Here is a 6,036-nt window from a genome sequence, read left to right on the forward strand (position 1 = left end):
AACCCATTTGACTTTGAAGTTGATAAGTAAAAAAAAGAAAGAAAAAGCAACAGCACACAAGTGACATCAGCGGAAAAAAGTTGTGTGAGAGCAAGAGCAATTTATTACCTTTTGATTAAAGGTTAACAGTCAAATAGCCTTTTTATAATTTTTTATTTTTTTTTTTAATAACATGCACCAATGAATTGTTCATAATAAGACCAGGAAGAAAGTAAATGTGTAAGTAAGTAAGTGCATTTTGATGCCATTTTGACATAAACAATTAAAGGTGTAGTAAGCGATTTCTGAGAAACACTGATGAAAGAGCATCAGGGGTGCGTTTCCCGAAAGCATCGTTGGCCAACTATGGTCGCAAGTTCCGTCGTTACCAATAGAGTTCAATGGACATTGCGATGAACTTGCAACCATAGTTGGCCAACGATGCTTTCGGGAAACGCACCCCAGACCAAGAACTAAAACACACTTATAGCCAATCAGCAAGAAGGGGGGTGTCCTCTCATGAGGGGGGAGGTGCCTGTGCTGCATAGCATGTTTGTGAACTTGGGGGTGGAGCTATCAAGATAGGGGCTTTTGGGTAGGGGCGTGTTTGTTTTTATTCTTTCATATATCAGCAGTGTTTCTCAGAAATCTCTTACTGCACCTTTAATTAACTCAATATTTTATGAAATATATATAAAAATACATTATAATACAACATAATATATAATACACTCTACTATTCAAAAGCATTCTCTTATGCTCACAATGGTTGCATTTAATTGATCATAATTAAATACAATACAAAATATAGAATAAATATTGAAAAAAAAAATTATAATTTAAATGTTTTTATTTTAAGTGAAGGACGAGAGAGGAACAGGCCTGGACATTTTTGTTATGTTTTGTTTATGTGTGCAGCAGTCGTCTGTGAGGGGCTGCTGCTTTTACTTTCATTTTGTGTTTGTTTTGGAATTAAAGTTCATTGATCCTTTAACGTTGTTACATTATAATATAATACAATATACAATATTATATTAAGGAATATAATATTATAATATTATAAAATTATGATAAAAGTTACCTAAGAGTAATTGCAAAATGGCAATAAAAAGTGTTGAAAAGGTTATTCCTATCAAAAGGTCTAGTATAGTTTGTTTGCATATTGCTATAATGCCATACAATTCTGAGGTGTCCAAAAGTGTCCCTGTCCACTGTATACAATTTGGCAAGTTACTGTAGATAAATTAAATAGCTTAAATCTTCTTGTGGAACGCTTTCCAAAGAATTTATCTAAAGAGCAGCCGGAAAGTGGCTCTAAAGACCATTATGTTCACAAATCACTGAATAACAATGTAGGATTGACTCTAATCCAAACAATTCCAACCCTGTCATAGTCCTAACCAATCCCTTCTATACCCTGCTTCTTAAAACTAGCAGCTCACATATTGGTGCTCCCAGTCTTGGATTCCTTTTTCAGTCATGCTGGTCCACAACAAGATTTCTAATTTGCCACAAATCTGCTCCCATTTCCTGCGCTGACCCCCAGAAAGCCTGGAGCCGACCACACAGTGAAGCCCAATAATGGCAGCTGAGCTAAAGTGTCCGACTGAGGAGATTACATTGCAAGCTTTTCTGCCGGCGCTCCAGCGTAGAATGTCAAGCTTTTGAGCAACAGGGCGAGAGTAATGTCACAGCAGGAGGTGGCTGTGCGCAGTTTATCATGGATTCAAGACCAGGAACATGGCAGGAGTGTGCAGTCACATGTAACTTATGATAGGTTCATCATTTACTTGCTCCCTAGAATGTCACATCTCTTTTCATTTTTTTTTTTTTTGTTGCCAAAATGATGTCGGTTTATCTTTGTCAGCATCTTCAGCTAAGCCAGCACTGCTATAATCTGTCATCTGATCGATGACCTGTCATCCTGTCCGAAATCAGGAATACAAAATACTGTAAAATAAGGGTCCTTTTTTGAATAAGCAAGCAGTGCAATTGCACACACACACACACACACACACACACACACACACGCACACACACACACACACACACACACACACACACACACACACACACACACACACACACACACACCTTCTGTCATCCCTGATGTTGTTTTCAAACCTCTAAACATTGTTTCCATGAAATACAAAAGTACTGTACACAGCTTTTATTATACAATGACAATTCATAGTGACCACACTGTATGTCAGCTCCAATAAGATCAACAAACAAACACCATAAGTTTAATAAATGTAGTCAATGGCTGCTAATAGAAACATAAGCATGATATACTGCTGCTGCTGCATAAATAGACATACATAAATCCCATGAAAGGTCTAGGCAGGTGGAGCTGGGGGAGGTGGAGGGACGCTGATAGCACGCTACAGGACTATACCAATCAGCTTGTGCTATGTAATGATGTGATTGCTTGCAGATTGCACGTAAAGGACCTACCAGCCTGTGCCAGCCTGCACCACTCACATGTAAAAATCGAATACACATTTTGGTTTGATTGCCTTCTTTTTCTTTAGCTTGCTTTGTAGTTAATTTGACACGTTTCTCATTGTAGATATGGTCTGTATCCACAAATTGCCCCATGCTCCTGTAAAAGCGCATCTGTCTCACACACTGCCAAAAAGACAGCAATGAGATTACATTTAATAGTCCCACAGGAGGCTTAACATGCTAGGTTCTCAAGACTCCTGGGACAAAAGACTGTAAGTGAAAAAAAAAAAAGTGTGTGTGAGTTATAACAAGCTTGAGAACAATTCTCTGTCACTGTACTTCTCTCTGCTTTAAATTACCTTAATTGTTTTTACCCCGGTACTGGAATAAAATTTCTACATGTTATCCTAAATTTGAAGGAAAAAAAAACTTTATTTTAAGGTGATGTACTTACATATTACTACATGTACTTACCATAGTAATAACTAAGAGTAAATTATGCACAATTACAAGTAACTAACCCTAAACCAAATCCTAACCGTAACCCGCACATGCAGTTAATTACTATTACTCAGTACTTATGAGTAAGAACAATGTAACTACGTCACCTTAAAATAAAGTGTAACCAAAAAATGTAAATGCAAACTTATTGATGAATTGGTATTTTTCATGTTTTGCCTGATGTAAGATACTGTATGTCTTCTTTGATAAGTGTTGGAATTTATAAGACAATACAGAATGAATGATCTAAATAGCATTCAAAGGTTTCCAAAATAGTCACATAAGGATATGCCACTGAAAGATTGATTTTGAGTTAATATATGAAAGTTTGCAGGGAAAACGTCTACCTAGAGTGAAGCTTTCAAGCATAAAATCTTGAAATCATATTGTTGATGTTAGCACAAAATTGGATGTTTTGCATAACAAGAGAGAGATCAAAAGGTCCCAGAATTCATCAATCCATCAGACCATTCAAACAGTCAACAGACGAGTCCCTGCAGTCAGAAAGAGGATGAGAGAATAGGAATACTGGATGAAATTTTCTGAGTGCAGGGAGTTAGTTTTCTTGGCACCGGAATACATTTAAGGAAGGGTGAGGATTTGCATACCATTTGTGCCCTTGGGCCAGAAAATACTGAAATTACATTCTGACTATCAGCACATTTCCATTTCTCAATAGCAGTTCAGCGCTTATTTATACTAATCTGCACTATGTATTTAGTAGTACAGTAAAATGGCCATATAAAGATATTTATTTGTATAGGCCAATGCAATTTCAGAATTAGCCTAACTCAAATAAACAAACAGGACGCATTAATGTACTATCTGCGGGATACATTCAGGAGATTAGTTCCTCACTCCAACCACAAACAACAGTGACGAAAGATACACAATCTCTGGCACGAGGGTGGAATAATTGTGGCTTGCTATAGCGTGACCCTAGCTGTTACAAAAACAGTGCCACAAATCACACCACAAACAGCATTAGGGAAGGAAACAGCCCTTTTGATGGAAATGGATGGGAATTATAAACAAGTCCACAAGTTTGCAGCATGTAACATGTAAAGCTTCTCAAAATGATCCTGTATATGTGACTGTGCATGTACAGATGATGATAATACCATGGTACTCTACTAGTGTTTACTGCACCGCTCTCCCGCTTCTAATACCACCGCTGGTGAATCTTCAGCGTATCATTTACCTGAGTTTACATTGCAGTCTGTATTGAATGCAATTTAATAAAAAATATAGTGTATCGCAAAACAACAACAACAACAGCAAAAAAAAAAAAACGTCAGGAAACATTTACCTACTGAGTCCTCGAATGCAAGCCAAAACAAACTTGTTTTATTTCCATATGGACATCACTAGGAAAAAAAGATGGCATGCAGTTCAGTGAGTCAGATGATTCATCAACTGCTCTGATGGATTCAATTTAGTGAAGAATTCAACCCTGGCTGCATCCGAAATCTTGAAAATGCTGCCTTCGGAGGATGCATTTCAAGATAGGAAGGCATCAAGGCATGTCCGAATCCAGTGTTAGCTTAACTTCCTGTCTCTCTAGATACCTTCATCTGATCGATTTTTGAAGGCAGCATAGATGCAGCTTTCGCTGTTTTTGATATCCCACAATCCTGTGCTTTCAATTCTGTGACAGTTAAGCTAATGGCATCTGAAAGTTGCGGTTGCTGGCCAGTTTGTGTGTAAATTTACTTTTTTGACCAACATTTATCACTTTTGATGCCTAAAATTACTATTGTAGTATTAAATATTTGCTGTAGATCATTAAACCGTTATACTACCTCAGAAGTCTGTACGAAATCAGTTTCGTGAGGTGCCTTTGTGAGCAAACACTGCCTGTAAAGTCATTACCTGATTGGACAGTGAGGCAACAAGTCAGCTGCCTCAGATTTTGGATGCAGCCCCTGATTCAAAACAGTGAACATCCATTAAAAGAATCGACTTCATAAGAGTCATTAATTCGGGTATCAGGTGCTGTATGTTTTTGATTCACTAAATAAAACCAGCTCAGTGTGTTTATTTTGTGTCAGCATCATTATTACTGATTGTCCATTTAAAAACAATGAAGATAAGCATTTGCAACAGTTTTGTTGGTGATAGCCTAAATAAGGTAATATTTATAGCCTATAGGTTACTGCATAATAACGGCAGAAGTCAGGTTTAAGTGCAGGTGTTGAACTTCTTAAAGATATTCTTTGTCGCTGTTAGAAAGTTTCAGTTGATTGTAGATAATATCCTCTTCATGTAGTGCTATTTTTGCAGTATGTTTTTCAAAATATCACATTACAGACGTATGGAGTGAAACCACTTCTAACGATTCAATGCGAGTGATTCAAAAAGAGTGATTGATTGTGAATCTGCAATGCTAGTTCCGCTTCTAAAAATGACACGTATCCACCTTTTTCTGATGACGATTTGTGCAAATTATGGGAGTGACTTCCGTCAAACTGTAAATAATCAGTCAAAGGTTCACTCTTTGAACGCAATAATAAGCATTTTCATGAGGTGACATACTCACCCTTCAACCATCTAACATTAAAAGTTAAAAGTGTAAACCCAACAAGCAATAGCCGTCATTTCACCATCTAGGTTAACTATAGATCCGATGTAGTCCGGCTGTCTAGCCAAAATAACTTTGAATTTGGTTACATGTCGTAATTGCCAAATAACTTGCAAGATGTATGATATTCCATCATGTAAGCAAAGTCAACGGTGATTACAAGGTGTTTGGTTTCATTTCTATGACATGTTATTTAATTGATGACTAGTCTATTCTTGGGCTATGGTTAGATGTCTATAAAATTTTCACTGATAGCCTTGACATCAGGGCTGTGGTTGGAAGGCTATGAGACGTCTTTTAAAAGCAAAATTGCATGCTGGGAAGGCATTAACAAATTACTTTCAACAGACCTTAAATAACCCCAAAAGCACGATTATTTCTGGATGTATTAAATATCACTTTAGTAATAGCCTGTCTATACTCTGTAACATACGTTGCCTTGCCTTGATTAAAAATCTTCATTAACTGGAGTGATAATATTTCAAAGTGATGCCCGTCATTTTGACATATAACAAAAATTGAATTTA

Source organism: Scardinius erythrophthalmus (assembly GCF_964197995.2).
Source record: "Scardinius erythrophthalmus genome assembly, chromosome: 5".
Lineage (NCBI taxonomy): Eukaryota > Metazoa > Chordata > Actinopteri > Cypriniformes > Leuciscidae > Scardinius > Scardinius erythrophthalmus.